The 16,694-nt window shown below is 35.1% G+C and overlaps 1 protein-coding gene across 1 annotated transcript in view; it reads right to left on the bottom strand.

Annotated features, from left to right (window-relative positions):
* The window catches only part of LOC134856992 (serine/threonine-protein kinase BRSK1-like), a 66,230-nt gene that overhangs the window by 5,846 nt on the left and 43,690 nt on the right, over positions 1–16,694 (bottom strand). The window lies entirely within an intron of this gene.

Below are 16,694 nucleotides of genomic sequence, written 5' to 3' on the forward strand. Positions count from 1 at the left end.
CGAATTACGTATAGCGCTGCAAAAATGAGCGAATAGATACTAAGACAATCTAAAAACTGTGCCGTCTAATAACTCAAAACGGAAAAGTTCAAACCATTTTTTCTTGACAGACAAAGTTTTCGATTTTTTAGTTTTAGGAACCCAAATCACGGCCTATAGGTATTTTTTATGATACCACACTTGACACTCTGCGAGATTGCTTTGACGTTGTCAAATTGGGCGGAAAAAACACAAGCTAATCCATCGTACCTTCCCACCTCCTTTAGGGATGGGAAAAGGGGTAGCCGGACTAATAATACCAATTTATTTGCATTACCATTCTGGTTAGCAAAGCGGTGGATGAAATTTCGAGTTAAAGTTTCATCCTATCAGTGGAATTTGTAATTTATGCTCATAATCTTCCTTTTAACTGGGCTTCGTGTGGAACTGGGCTTATAGAATTGAAACGCTTTGAAACTGAAAAGTAATTTCACAATAACTGCGTATAGGTGCCGAAACGCCTTTAGCAATACGTTAGTTAAAGAAAAAAATTGCAGGTAACTGAAATAATTGCCCCTCCTCAGCGCATGATTGAATATCAGTATTCGTTCAAAACAGTCAAAAGACTTGACAAAGCGTCAATGAACTAAGGGAGACCGGGAAAAAATGACTTAATCAAGAGTTTTTAAGAAAAAAATATATCATTGAGATTTTGAATTTCAATAATCTTTCATGATGACACTTTTTACACAGAGGTGAAGCTACTCTTCATGAACACTCGCGACAAAAAGCAGCTCTGAAATAATAAAAAAAAAGTAGAAATCAGCCACGAATTAGAATAACTTTTGCTTATACGTCGGATTAGAACCTACGACCTCGAGATTTGGAGACCCTCATCCTTCCCTCTCAGCCACGGACGCTTAACACTCAGTAAATACTAGTCAATGAAGAGAGTGAATACTACAGATTGTGATTATAGCAAAAGTGCCACCAGAATTAGAGCCCTACTAATAAATTACGGTTCCTAGTGTATTACAAACCACCCATATTGAAAAAATGGAGCATTGGCAGCTTTTCCCCTAAGAATTTTTCATCAAATCAACTTTTGAAACAAAAAGTCAATCACATTTTGCCTACTCAATTTTGGAGAGCGTGATTTGCTTTCCTTTTAGCAAACAAATTGGATTTCAACTTGAACAAATCAAAGAACATAGAAAGTTAAAAACGAACAATAAACGCAAAGAATCGTAAAAAAACGGACGTATTTTTCGAACAATCATTTTTTTCGAATTTCAAAGCTTAAATAATATGGCCTTTTGCTTTCAAATGAGTTTGTGATAAGACCAACTCACGTTGAGAAAATTGAATCAAAAGGTAAAGTTCTGATTCCGCTGGGAAATCAAAAAATTTAAACCCCACTTTCGAAACTAGAAGTTGCTCATATATATAAATGTCGAAACTTCAGCAAAAAGTGCAAAAATTGTATAATATATATGCAAATATATATACAGGCGAAGCACATCTTTAGTTAAAAGAACATTTCAAGACCTTTTCCAGAAGAATAAAGAACAAAAAAGAACCAAGGCCTATATATCAGTCTTCAATACAATCAGTGACTCTTAACTAAACCGCAAAAAAATCAAACTTGAGCGTGAATTACTTCTAACTGAAAAACCACACGATCTAATTAAGAGTGTCCGCTCTTTTTCCTTTTCCCCCACACACGACCATCAATTTCTTGCTGTAACGAGTGGTTTTACAAGGTTAATTATGACGATTAAATATGTTTGGCACAGCCTAATTATTCCGCATGTCAATTTTCATAACGATCGAACAATGTGATCAATAACTTTACTCGTAAAAAAATGCAGGTGGGGAAGGAAAAAGAGCCGAGTGTCTTCAATTTCATCGACACTTTAACAAGGGCGGATTGAGTCCCCTCTGAAACTAATTGAGCCCATCAGCAATTAGGCATTTTCTCAAAGCTCTGCCCCGGTGTAAACTTATATCTTTATTAGGCAAAAAAAGAAGGTTTTTTATGAGCTTCTAGTTAAAATAGCCTAACTGTTGGACGGCTAGATATTTTTGTGTAGTATTACGGAACAATCTTACTTGAGTCTTTTTTATTCAACTTCAATTTTTATTCAGTAGAAATTCGATACGTGACTCTCGATACCTTCTTCATACCTTCTGGTTCCACTAGCGGAAACTTAAAGCACTACCAAATACAGCTCCATCAAATACAGCACTACCAAATACAGCTTACCGAGAAAATTCTACCGAATTAAAGCTTACCAATAGTCTCCACTTCAGTGTTTTAGAAAGTTTCAGTTACGTCGATTTGAAGGGGGTGAAACAAATTCTAAGCTGAAAACCAAGGAAGATGTCAATAAAAGTACAGGTGTGTAATTCTATTCACCTAATGGAACTGAACTAAGAACTGACCAACTAAACCTTTACTTTTCAAAATTTAGCCTTTTTAAGTCCTTTTTTGCGATAGCTAGGTCAAAAGTTAAAGTTTTTGAGCCATGACCTGCAACGAACAAGAACATATTATTATTTTGTATGGCGCTGTACTAAGTCACAGGGCAAACAGTTTCTGTTCGTCCTGTGACTGGGAATTTCTAATTCTGCTGCTAAGCAGTTTTACTACATGTTCATTCAATTTGTATTATATTTAGTACACAGAGGCGAAGCTGCGCTTCGGAAACACAAGCGAGGAAATCCATAAAAAGCTTCAAATAGGCAAAACAACGTGAAGTAAGGAAAGAAATTAAAAAGAGACGTTGAAAAAATGGCTATGCAGCAAAAATTCCATCAAAAAAATTATTTAATGTTCCGGATTTGAATATCCGGACTGCTGATTAGCAATCACATGCCCTCGCATCTGCGCCACTGTCGCGTGGAAGTAAGCAAGTGGCCCAGCTAATACTGGATCTACCTGTTCTTATATCTTTAATCATATATTGTACTGATTACTGATACGGAAAAGCGTAACTTTCAAAAACTTCAAAGAATTAGACTTTAAGCTGAACCCTAGTGTTTCTCAGCTTAAGTAGGGGATAAACCGCTTCTTTAAAGGAGAAATCTAGTACTCGCTCTTTCAATTTAAGTCTTTATCTCAGATTTGGATGGATAGTTCTCCGAAAAAAAATCCAAAAATCGAAAAAAGTTTCAGTTTTCCTAAATCCATAATTTTTTCTCTACTGAAGAATGGAAAATGCCTCTGCTTTCCACGCCCTGATTTTCATATGAAAAATTTCCGCACCCTGAATTTTCACATTGAACCCTTAATATCAGATTTAGCCAAGAGTTTTCGAGAATAGTGACGAAACTTCAAAAAAAACGGTAAAAATTTCAAATGGAATTTTTCCGAATTCCATATCAGCTTTTCTACAAAAACAAACGCGGTAAGCAGATAACGCAGGGAAAACCTAAGCACCATGGTGGTTTAAATGAACTATCAACCTCAGAATCAGCAGGTTCGTTTTTGGAAAAAAAATTTGCAAAAAACTGGCAAAATTTCAAAATTGGAGAACTTCTAGGGCCATTTTTTTCAAAACGCAGGGCATAGCCGCTTGCGCAGGTAGTATTTGCAAAACTGACTGTTTTTATTTCTTTTAAACCCTTAATCTCCGATTTGGCAGGGTAGTTTTTGAAAAAATTAACCAAAATGTCAAAAATTCGGCTTGTTTGAGGCCATAACTTTTTCTACCAAAAATAGGGAAAAGCCGCTGGAGAATTTAAACCTTCAGCTCAGACTTGTGCATTTAAAATTTGAGAAAACAAATAGGCCAAAAATCCCGCAAGTTAAATTTTCGAAGGCCGTATAACGTCAAGTAAAATGAAAAGAGACTAGCAAAATATGCAGTCACATAGGAGAGCAGTCGGTTTCCCCATTGCTACCATTGGTTTTTTTTTTTGAATAACCGGATAGTAGTTTTTAAGAAAATTCGAAACTTCAGCAAAAAGTGCAAAAATTTTCCAAAGATTTGCAAAACAAAAACGGAAATTTCAAACGGAGATAAGCATAAAAAACACTTTCGAATTTCAAAGAAAAAAATAGATGCCCTTTAAGCTCTTTGAAAAAGCGCCAATCATAAATCAGTTTTGAAATTCAAAGAGCTTAGAGGGCATCTATTTTTTTCTTTGAAATTCGAAATGCATCAATATATATATGCAAGCACATCTTTAGTTATTAGAACATTTCAAGACCTTTTCCAGAAGAATAAATAACAAAAAAGTCGACAAGACCTATATAACAGTCTTCAATACGTTCAGTGACTCTTAACTAAACCGCAAAAAAAAATCTAAACTTGAGCGTGAATTAATTCTAACTGAAAAACCACACGATCTAATTAAGAGTGTCGGCTCTTTTTCCTTTTCCCCCACACACGACCATCAATTTTATGCTGTAACGAGTGGTTTTACAAGGTTGATTACGACGATTAAATATGTTTGGCACAGCCTAATTAGTCCGCATGTCAATTTTCATAACGATCGAACAAAGTGATCAATAACTTTACTCGTAAAAAATTGCAGGTGGGGAAGGAAAAAGAGCCGAGTGTCTTCAATTTCATCGACACTTTAACAAGGGCGGATTGAGTCCCCTCTGAAACTAATTTGGCCCATCAGCAATTAGGCATTTTCTCAAAGTTCTGCCCGGTGTAAACTTATATCTTTATTAGGCAAAAAAAGAAGGTTTTTTATGAGCTTCTAGTTAAAATAGCCTAACTGTTGGACGGCTAGATCTTTTTGTGTAGTATTACGGAACAATCTTACTTGAGTCTTTTTTATTCAACTTTAATTTTTATTCAGTAGAAATTCGATACGTGACTCTCGATACCTTCTTCATACCTTCTGGTTCCACTAGCGGAAACTTAAAGCACTACCAAATACAGCTCCATCAAATACAGCACTACCAAATACAGCTTACCGAGAAAATTCTACCGAATTAAAGCTTACCAATAGTCTCCACTTCAGTGTTTTAGAAAGTTTCAGTTACGTCGATTTGAAGGGGGTGAAACAAATTCTAAGCTGAAAACCAAGGAAGATGTCAATAAAAGTACAGGTGTGTAATTCTATTCACCTAATGGAACTGAACTAAGAACTGACCAACTAAACCTTTACTTTTCAAAATTTAGCCTTTTTAAGTCCTTTTTTGCGATAGCTAGGTCAAAAGTTAAAGTTTTTGAGCCATGACCTGCAACGAACAAGAACATATTATTATTTTGTATGGCGCTGTACTAAGTCACAGGGCAAACAGTTTCTGTTCGTCCTGTGACTGGGAATTTCTAATTCTGCTGCTAAGCAGTTTTACTACATGTTCATTCAATTTGTATTATATTTAGTACACAGAGGCGAAGCTGCGCTTCGGAAACACAAGCGAGGAAATCCATAAAAAGCTTCAAATAGGCAAAACAACGTGAAGTAAGGAAAGAAATTAAAAAGAGACGTTGAAAAAATGGCTATGCAGCAAAAATTCCATCAAAAAAATTATTTAATGTTCCGGATTTGAATATCCGGACTGCTGATTAGCAATCACATGCCCTCGCATCTGCGCCACTGTCGCGTGGAAGTAAGCAAGTGGCCCAGCTAATGCTGGATCTACCTGTTCTTATATCTTTAATCATATATTGTACTGATTACTGATACGGAAAAGCGTAACTTTCAAAAACTTCAAAGAATTAGACTTTAAGCTGAACCCTAGTGTTTCTCAGCTTAAGTAGGGGATAAACCGCTTCTTTAAAGGAGAAATCTAGTACTCGCTCTTTCAATTTAAGTCTTTATCTCAGATTTGGATGGATAGTTCTCCGAAAAAAAATCCAAAAATCGAAAAAAGTTTCAGTTTTCCTAAATCCATAATTTTTTCTCTACTGAAGAATGGAAAATGCCTCTGCTTTCCACGCCCTGATTTTCATATGAAAAATTTCCGCACCCTGAATTTTCACATTGAACCTTTAATATCAGATTTAGCCAAGAGTTTTCGAGAATAGTGACGAAACTTCAAAAAAAACGGTAAAAATTTCAAATGGAATTTTTCCGAATTCCATATCAGCTTTTCTACAAAAACAAACGCGGTAAGCAGATAACGCAGGGAAAACCTAAGCACCATGGTGGTTTAAATGAACTATCAACCTCAGAATCAGCAGGTTCGTTTTTGGAAAAAAAAATTTGCAAAAAACTGGCAAAATTTCAAAATTGGAGAACTTCTAGGGCCATTTTTTTCAAAACGCAGGGCATAGCCGCTTGCGCAGGTAGTATTTGCAAAACTGACTGTTTTTATTTCTTTTAAACCCTTAATCTCCGATTTGGCAGGGTAGTTTTTGAAAAAATTAACCAAAATGTCAAAAATTCGGCTTGTTTGAGGCCATAACTTTTTCTACCAAAAATAGGGAAAAGCCGCTGGAGAATTTAAACCTTCAGCTCAGACTTGTGCATTTAAAATTTGAGAAAACAAATAGGCCAAAAATCCCGCAAGTTAAATTTTCGAAGGCCGTATAACGTCAAGTAAAATGAAAAGAGACTAGCAAAATATGCAGTCACATAGGAGAGCAGTCGGTTTCCCCATTGCTACCATTGGTTTTTTTTTTTGAATAACCGGATAGTAGTTTTTAAGAAAATTCGAAACTTCAGCAAAAAGTGCAAAAATTTTCCAAAGTATTGCAAAACAAAAACGGAAATTTCAAACGGAGATAAGCATAAAAAACACTTTCGAATTTCAAAGAAAAAAATAGATGCCCTTTAAGCTCTTTGAAAAAGCGCCAATCATAAATCAGTTTTGAAATTCAAAGAGCTTAGAGGGCATCTATTTTTTTCTTTGAAATTCGAAATGCATCAATATATATATGCAAGCACATCTTTAGTTATTAGAACATTTCAAGACCTTTTCCAGAAGAATAAATAACAAAAAAGTCGACAAGACCTATATAACAGTCTTCAATACGTTCAGTGACTCTTAACTAAACCGCAAAAAAAAATCTAAACTTGAGCGTGAATTAATTCTAACTGAAAAACCACACGATCTAATTAAGAGTGTCGGCTCTTTTTCCTTTTCCCCCACACACGACCATCAATTTTATGCTGTAACGAGTGGTTTTACAAGGTTGATTACGACGATTAAATATGTTTGGCACAGCCTAATTAGTCCGCATGTCAATTTTCATAACGATCGAACAAAGTGATCAATAACTTTACTCGTAAAAAATTGCAGGTGGGGAAGGAAAAAGAGCCGAGTGTCTTCAATTTCATCGACACTTTAACAAGGGCGGATTGAGTCCCCTCTGAAACTAATTTGGCCCATCAGCAATTAGGCATTTTCTCAAAGTTCTGCCCGGTGTAAACTTATATCTTTATTAGGCAAAAAAAGAAGGTTTTTTATGAGCTTCTAGTTAAAATAGCCTAACTGTTGGACGGCTAGATCTTTTTGTGTAGTATTACGGAACAATCTTACTTGAGTCTTTTTTATTCAACTTTAATTTTTATTCAGTAGAAAATCGATACGTGACTCTCGATACCTTCTTCATAGCTTCTGGTTCCACTAGCGGAAACTTGAAGCACTACCAAATACAGCTCCATCAAATACAGCACTACCAAATACAGCTTACCGAGAAAATTCTACCGAATTAAATCTTACCAATAGTCTCCACTTCAGTGTTTTAGAAAGTTTCAGTTACGTCAATTTGAAGGGGGTGAAACAAATTCGAAACTTAAAACCAAGGAAGATGTCAATAAAAGTACAGGTGTGTAATTCTATTCACCTAATGGAAATGAACTAAGAAATGACCAACTAAACCTTTATTTTTCAAAATTTAACCTTTTTAAGCCCTTTTTTGCGATAGCTAGGTCAAAAGTTAAAGTTTTTGAGCCATTACCTGCAACGAACAAGAACATATTATTATTTTGTATGGCGCTGTTCTAAGTCACAGGGCAAACAGTTTCTGTTCGTCCTGTGACTGGGAATTTCTAATTCTGCTGCTAAGCAGTTTTACTACATGTTCATTCAATTTGCATTATATTTAGTACACAGTGGCGAAGCTGCACTTCGCAAACACAAGCGAGGAAATGCATAAAAAGCTTTAAATAGGCAAAACAACGTGAAATAAGGGAAAAAATTAAAAAGAGACGTTGAAAAAATGGTTCTGCAGCAAAAAGTCCATCAAAAAAATTATTTTATGTTCCGGATTTGAATTCCGACCTGCTGATTAGCAATCACATGCCCTCGCATCTGCGCCACTGTCGCGTGGAAGTAAGCAAGTGGCCCAGCTAATGCTGGATCTACATGTTCTTATATCTTTAATCATATATTGTACTGATTACTGATACGGAAATGCGTAACTTTCAAAAACTTCAAAGAATTAGACTTTAAGCTGAACCCAAGTGTTTCTCAGCTTAAGAAGGGGATAAACCGCTTCTTTAAAGGAGAAATCTAGTACTCGCTCTTTCAATTTAAGTCTTTATCTCAGATTTGGATGGATAGTTTTCCGAAAAAAAATCCAAAAATCGAACAAAAGTTTCAGTTTTCCTAAATCCATAATTTTTTCTCTACTGTAGAATGGAAAATGCCTCTGCTTTCCACGCCCTGATTTTATTATGAAAGATTTCCGCACCCTGATTTTTCAGATTGAACCCTTAATATCAGATTTAGCCAAGAGTTTTCGAGAATAGTGACGAAACTTCAATTAAAATTTCAAATGGAATTTTTCCGAATTCCATATCAGCTTTTCTACAAAAAAAAAACGCGGTAAGCAGATAACGCAGGGAAAATCTAAGCACCATGGTGGTTTAAATGAACTATCAACCTCAGAATCAGCAGGTTCGTTTTTGGAAAAAAAAATTTGCAAAAAACTGGCAAAATTTCAAAATTGGAGAATTTCTAGGGCCATTTTTTTCAAAACGCAGGGCATAGCCGCTTGCGCAGGTAGTATTTGCAAAACTGACTGTTTTATTTCTTTTAAACCCTTAATCTCCGATTTGGCAGGGTACTTTTTGAAAAAATTAATCAAAATGTCAAAAATTCGGCTTGTTTGAGGCCATAACTTTTTCTACCGAAAGTAGGGAAAAGCCGCTGGAGAAGTGGAGTGCCCCATAACTCGTTCTGTCAATTTAAACCTTCAGCTCAGACTTGTGCATTTAAAATTTGAGAAAACAAATAGGCCAAAAATCCCGCAAGTTAAATTTTGAAGGCCGTATAACGTCAAGTAAAATGAAAAGAGACTAGCAAAATATGCAGTCACATAGGAGAGCAGTCGGTTTCCCCATTGCTACCATTGTTTTTTTTGAATAACCGGATAGCAGTTTTTAAGAAAATTTGAAACTTCAGCAAAAAGTGCAAAAATTTTCCAAAGATTTGCAAAACAAAAACGGAAATTTCAAACGGAGATTGGTAAAAGTTAATGAACGCAAATAAGCATAAAAAACACTTTCGAATTTCAAAGAAAAAAATAGATGCCCTTTAAGCTCTTTGAAAAAGCGCCAATCATAAATCAGTTTTGAAATTCAAAGAGCTAAGAGGGCATCTATTTTTTTCTTTGAAATTCGAAATGCATCAATATATATATATATGCAAGCACATCTTAAGTTATTAGAACATTTCAAGACCTTTTCCAGAAGAATAAATAACAAAAAAGTCACCAAGACCTATATAACAGTCTTCAAAACGTTCAGTGACTCTTAGCTAAACCACAAAAAAATCAAACTTGAGCGTGAATTAATTCTAACCGAAAAACCACACGATCTAATTAAGAGTGTCGGCTCTTTTTCCTTTTCCCCCACACAAGACCATCAATTTTATGCTGTAACGAGTGGTTTTACAAGGTTAATTAAGACGATTAAATATGTTTGGCACAGCCTTATTATTCCGCATGTCAATTTTCATAACGATCGAACAATGTGATCAATAACTTTACTCGTAAAAAATTGCAGGTGGGGAAGGAAAAAGAGCCGAGTGTCTTCAATTTCATCGACACTTTAACAAGGGCGGATTGAGTCCCCTCTGAAACTAATTTGGCCCATCAGCAATTAGGCATTTTCTCAAAGTTCTGCCCCGGTGTAAACTTATATCTTTATTAGGCAAAAAAAGAAGGTTTTTTATGAGCTTTTAGTTAAAATAGCCTAACTAATGGACGGCTAGATATTTTTGTGTAGTATTACGGAACAATCTTAATTGAGTCTTTTTTATTCAACTTTAATTTTTATGCAGCAAAAATTCCATCAAAAAAATTATTTAATGTTCCGGATTTGAATTCCGACCTGCTGATTAGCAATCACATGCCCTCGCATCTGCGCCACTGTCGCGTGGAAGTAAGCAAGTGGCCCAGCTAATGCTGGATCTACATGTTCTTATATCTTTAATCATATATTGTACTGATTACTGATACGGAAATGCGTAACTTTCAAAAACTTCAAAGAAGTAGATTTTAAGCTGAACCCAAGTGTTTCTCAGCTTAAGAAGGGGATAAACCGCTTCTTTAAAGGAGAAATCTAGTACTCGCTCTTTCAATTTAAGTCTTTATCTCAGATTTGGATGGATAGTTTTCCGAAAAAAAATCCAAAAATCGAACAAAAGTTTCAGTTTTCCTAAATCCATAATTTTTTCTCTACTGTAGAATGGAAAATGCCTCTGCTTTCCACGCCCTGATTTTATTATGAAAGATTTCCGCACCCTGATTTTTCAGATTGAACCCTTAATATCAGATTTAGCCAAGAGTTTTCGAGAATAGTGACGAAACTTCAATTAAAATTTCAAATGGAATTTTTCCGAATTCCATATCAGCTTTTCTACAAAAAAAAAACGCGGTAAGCAGATAACGCAGGGAAAATCTAAGCACCATGGTGGTTTAAATGAACTATCAACCTCAGAATCAGCAGGTTCGTTTTTGGAAAAAAAAATTTGCAAAAAACTGGCAAAATTTCAAAATTGGAGAATTTCTAGGGCCATTTTTTTCAAAACGCAGGGCATAGCCGCTTGCGCAGGTAGTATTTGCAAAACTGACTGTTTTATTTCTTTTAAACCCTTAATCTCCGATTTGGCAGGGTAGTTTTTGAAAAAATTAATCAAAATGTCAAAAATTCGGCTTGTTTGAGGCCATAACTTTTTCTACCGAAAGTAGGGAAAAGCCGCTGGAGAAGTGGAGTGCCCCATAACTCGTTCTGTCAATTTAAACCTTCAGCTCAGACTTGTGCATTTAAAATTTGAGAAAACAAATAGGCCAAAAATCCCGCAAGTTAAATTTTGAAGGCCGTATAACGTCAAGTAAAATGAAAAGAGACTAGCAAAATATGCAGTCACATAGGAGAGCAGTCGGTTTCCCCATTGCTACCATTGTTTTTTTTGAATAACCGGATAGCAGTTTTTAAGAAAATTTGAAACTTCAGCAAAAAGTGCAAAAATTTTCCAAAGATTTGCAAAACAAAAACGGAAATTTCAAACGGAGATTGGTAAAAGTTAATGAACGCAAATAAGCATAAAAAACACTTTCGAATTTCAAAGAAAAAAATAGATGCCCTTTAAGCTCTTTGAAAAAGCGCCAATCATAAATCAGTTTTGAAATTCAAAGAGCTAAGAGGGCATCTATTTTTTTCTTTGAAATTCGAAATGCATCAATATATATATATATGCAAGCACATCTTAAGTTATTAGAACATTTCAAGACCTTTTCCAGAAGAATAAATAACAAAAAAGTCACCAAGACCTATATAACAGTCTTCAAAACGTTCAGTGACTCTTAGCTAAACCACAAAAAAATCAAACTTGAGCGTGAATTAATTCTAACCGAAAAACCACACGATCTAATTAAGAGTGTCGGCTCTTTTTCCTTTTCCCCCACACAAGACCATCAATTTTATGCTGTAACGAGTGGTTTTACAAGGTTAATTAAGACGATTAAATATGTTTGGCACAGCCTTATTATTCCGCATGTCAATTTTCATAACGATCGAACAATGTGATCAATAACTTTACTCGTAAAAAATTGCAGGTGGGGAAGGAAAAAGAGCCGAGTGTCTTCAATTTCATCGACACTTTAACAAGGGCGGATTGAGTCCCCTCTGAAACTAATTTGGCCCATCAGCAATTAGGCATTTTCTCAAAGTTCTGCCCCGGTGTAAACTTATATCTTTATTAGGCAAAAAAAGAAGGTTTTTTATGAGCTTTTAGTTAAAATAGCCTAACTAATGGACGGCTAGATATTTTTGTGTAGTATTACGGAACAATCTTAATTGAGTCTTTTTTATTCAACTTTAATTTTTATGCAGCAAAAATTCCATCAAAAAAATTATTTAATGTTCCGGATTTGAATTCCGACCTGCTGATTAGCAATCACATGCCCTCGCATCTGCGCCACTGTCGCGTGGAAGTAAGCAAGTGGCCCAGCTAATGCTGGATCTACATGTTCTTATATCTTTAATCATATATTGTACTGATTACTGATACGGAAATGCGTAACTTTCAAAAACTTCAAAGAAGTAGATTTTAAGCTGAACCCTAGTGTTTCTCAGCTTAAGTAGGGGATAAACCACTTCTTTTAAGGAGAAATCTAGTACTCGCTCTTTCAATTTAAGTCTTTATCTCAGATTTGGATGGATAGTTTTCCGAAAAAAAAATCCAAAAATCGAACAAAAGTTTCAGTTTTCCTAAATCCATAATTTTTTCTCTACTGTAGAATGGAAAATGCCTCTGCTTTCCACGCCCTGATTTTCATATGAACGATTTCCGCACCCTAATTTTTCAGATTGAACCCTTAATATCAGATTTAGCCAAGAGTTTTCGAGAATAGTGACGAAACTTCAAAAAAAACGGTTATAATTTCAAATGGAATTTTTCCGAATTCCATATCAGCTTTTCTACAAAAAAAAACGCGGTAAGCAGATAACGCAGGGAAAATCTAAGCACCATGGTGATTTAAATGAACTATCAACCTCAGAATCAGCAGGGTCGTTTTTGGAAAAAAAAATTTGCAAAAAACGGGCAAAATTTCAAAATTGGAGAATTTCTAGGGCCATTTTTTTCAAAACGCAGGGCATAGCCGCTTGCGCAGGTAGTAATTGCAAAACTCACTGTTTTTCTTTCTTTTAAACCCTTAATCTCCGATTTGGCAGGGTAGTTATTGAAAAAATTAACCAAAATGTCAAAAATTCGGCTTTTTTGAGGCCATAATTTTTTTCTACCAAAAATAGGGAAAAGCCGCTGGAGAAGTGGAGTGCCCCATAACTCGTGCTGTCAATTTAAACCTTCAGCTCAGACTTGTGCATTTGAAATTTGAGAAAACAAGTAGGCCAAAAATCCCGCAAGTTAAATTTTCGAAGGCCGTATAACGTCAAGTAAAATGAAAAGAGACTAGCAATATCTGCCGTCACATAGGAGAGCAGTCGGTTTTCCCATTGCTACCATTGTTTTTTTGAATAACGGGATAGTAGTTTTTAAGAAAATTTGAAATTTCAGCAAAAAGTGCAAAAATTTTCCAAAGACTGCAAAACAAAAATGGAAATTTCAAACGGAGATTGCTAAAGGGTAATGAACGCAAATACGCATAAAAACACTGACTTTCTTGAAAAAATCTGAACTTTCGAATTTCAAAGAAAAAAATAGATGCCCTTTAAGCTCTTTGAAAAAGCGCCAATCATATATCAGTTTTGAAATTCAAAGAGCTTAGAGGGTATCTATTTTTTTCTTTGAAATTCGATTTATGATTGGCGCTTTTTTGGTAACATTAACCAAACGTGAGAAAATCGGATCAACAGGTTTTTATTCCGCTGGACATCTAAAACAAAACTTCCACTTTTGAAACTAGAAATCGTTCACAAATTTTGCGCCAATTGCACGTTCGTATTTGGAGAAGGCTATTTACGTCACTTTCAGCAGAAGAATTTCAATTGAACTCAAAAAGTGCAATATACCTAAGTACATCATATTTTACACTTTTTCCTAAAAAAAAACAAAAAAATCAGCAAGACCTATCTTAGAGTCTTCACCACGTTCATTACTCTTAGTACATGTTTTTTATCAAACAGGGCCTAACACAAGCAAAAAAAAAGCAGCAACATAAGCCATTAGAGTGTTCATGCTGAAATAAGCTTAAATATGACTAGCGTGTAACGGACCTCCGGTGCTTCGAAGATTTGACAACTCATAAAAAACCGCATATATCGGAAAAAAGATCTGCTTACTTTGAGTGTACTCTTGCAGCACCCAATTCCAGGGTTGGTAATTTCAAAATTTGTATAACCATAAAAAATTGAAAATTATCAAAGTGTTGTACACATTGAAAAACAATGGATAACAATAAAATGAAATAAAAAACGTCAGATCTCGGAAACTAAAAGGAAATGAGCAGTCGCATTTGGACGCAAGATTTGCAACTCCTGAGAGTACTCTCACAGTACCCAACTACAGCGTTGCGAATTTCAAATTTAGAGAAACTTCAATTTTAAGTTTTCGAAACACATTTTTTGAAAGCAACCCCTGGCAAGACTCTGATAGCCCCAAGTACAGGGCTAGAAATTTCAAATTGTGAAGAAAGTAATTTTTAATTTCAGTTTTCTGAATAATTTTTGAAAATCTCATATCTCGAAAATTACAATAATTTGAGCAGTCATATTGTGAGGTAAAATTCGCAACCCCTGGCAGTACGCTGACAGCTCCCAACTACAGGGTTACGAATACGAATACGTCAGTTTTTTTGAAAAAATCACAAAAAACGTCATATCTCGAAAACTACAAGGATTTGGGAAGTCATAATTTGAGGCAAGATTCGCGCAACCCCTGGGAGTACCCTGACAGAGCCTCACTATAGAGATGTGAACTTCAAATTTTGTCGAAGTTTATATATCTATGTGCTTTGAACAGTTTATTATCTCGTAAATTAAGAACAACTGAGCAGTCGCATTCTGACGCAAGATTTGCGACTTGGAACTCCTAAAAACACTCAAAGTACTTAAATTCAAGGCTGAGAAAACTACAATGAATTGAGCAGTCAAAAATGAAGGCAAGATTCGCAACCTCTGCGAGTACCCAGACAGCTCCAACTAGTGTTGGCAATGACAAAAATTTTGAATCCTGTTGTTTCTTGCCTAACTTTCAAATCTAACTTTCCTGAAAAATGAAAATTAGAGCAGTCATATTTGGAGGCCGAATTTGCAACCCTGTGGGAACCCTGGCAGCATAACACAATTGCTTCTCTAATTTTAAACTTCAGAAAATAAGCACTGTGTTCGTCCTGCGAAATCGAAAAAATAAATTATTAACCATTGCATAATACGAGATAGCTTAAACATGACAAGAATCTTTCGTTTAACATGCAAAAATAATACGCTGAAAAAAGCTTCAAACATGGCGAGACAGTAAAGCCCGCATTTAAATATATAATAGATATAGATTTTCATGAAATTTTGTCATGAAAAAAACGTCAAATCTGGAAAACTACAGGCTTTTGAGCTGTCACATTTGGAGGCAAAGTTCTCAACTCCTGGGGGTACTCTGACAGAGCCTCACCACACAGATAGGAACATCAAATTTTGTGAAAAATTTTATGTCTAAGTTTTCTGAAAAATTTTGAAAAAATCATAAAACGTCATATCTCGAAAAATAAAAGGATTTGAGCAGTCATATGTGGAGGCGAAATTCGCAACCCCTGAGAGTTCCCTCACAATTTCCAACAACAGGATTGCGATCTTCAAAGTTTATTTGAAATGTTTGAAAAAATCATAAAAAACGTCATATCTCGAAAACTACAAGGAATTGAGAAGTGAGATTTGGAGGCAAAAATCGCAAACCCTGAGAGTACCCTGACAACACTCAACTACAGGGTGAGAACTTCAAAAATTGAAGAATTTTTTTTCTTAAATTTAATTATCAAGAAATTTTTGAAAAATCCTGGAAATTGCCGTATCTCGTATTTAAAAGGATTTGACTATTTATATATAGAGGCCAGAATCGCAAAACCTGTGAAAACCCTGACAAAATCCCACTATTGGGTTGCTTATTTCAAACGTGATGAAATACACACTGAATTAAAACTGGAAAACCGAAAAAAAATCTTAACCATTGCAATATACGATATCGCTTAGACGTGCAAAAATTCTTTTGTTAAAGATGCAAAAAATAATACGTTGAAAAAACTTAAACATGGAGAGATAGTGAAGCCCGCATTTTAACATATAATAGATTAAATTGAAATATACCAAAAGTGCCACCAAATGAGCACTTTTATTTGCGACTCCGGTTAGAAAAAAATTTCTTCGTAAAAATACACTACGCTGCGCTAGTGTTATTAAACCGATGACTAAACAGCACTAAAGCTCTTTGGCCTTCAAGGTGATTTTTTCCCGTTGTGAAATCCAAATATTAAAATCACTTTTGAAAATAGAAGTCGATCACTTTTTTCCTGAATTTACACTCGTGCTGTTCATTAGTGGTGTTTGCCTTCCTTTTAACTACAGATATCAACTCAACTTGAAAACAAATCATAAATCAAACCGCCGAAAAATCAAATTTGAGAGTGATTGAATTAAATTTCGTGACAAAATGCCCAAAAAAACATCACGACTATGCGAAAAAGTCCAATAAGTTCATTGACTCTTAAAAAAGACACAAAAAGGAAATAGAAAAAACACTGACACTTCAGAGAATAAAATATATGGACTAAGCTCTTTGAATTTCACGAATAACTAATGATTGAAATTTTTGGTTAAAATTACCCTAATTTGAGAAAATTGGG

The sequence above is a fragment of the Symsagittifera roscoffensis genome, chromosome 1, assembly GCF_963678635.1.
Source record: "Symsagittifera roscoffensis chromosome 1, txSymRosc1.1, whole genome shotgun sequence".
NCBI classification, from domain to species: Eukaryota; Metazoa; Xenacoelomorpha; order Acoela; family Convolutidae; genus Symsagittifera; species Symsagittifera roscoffensis.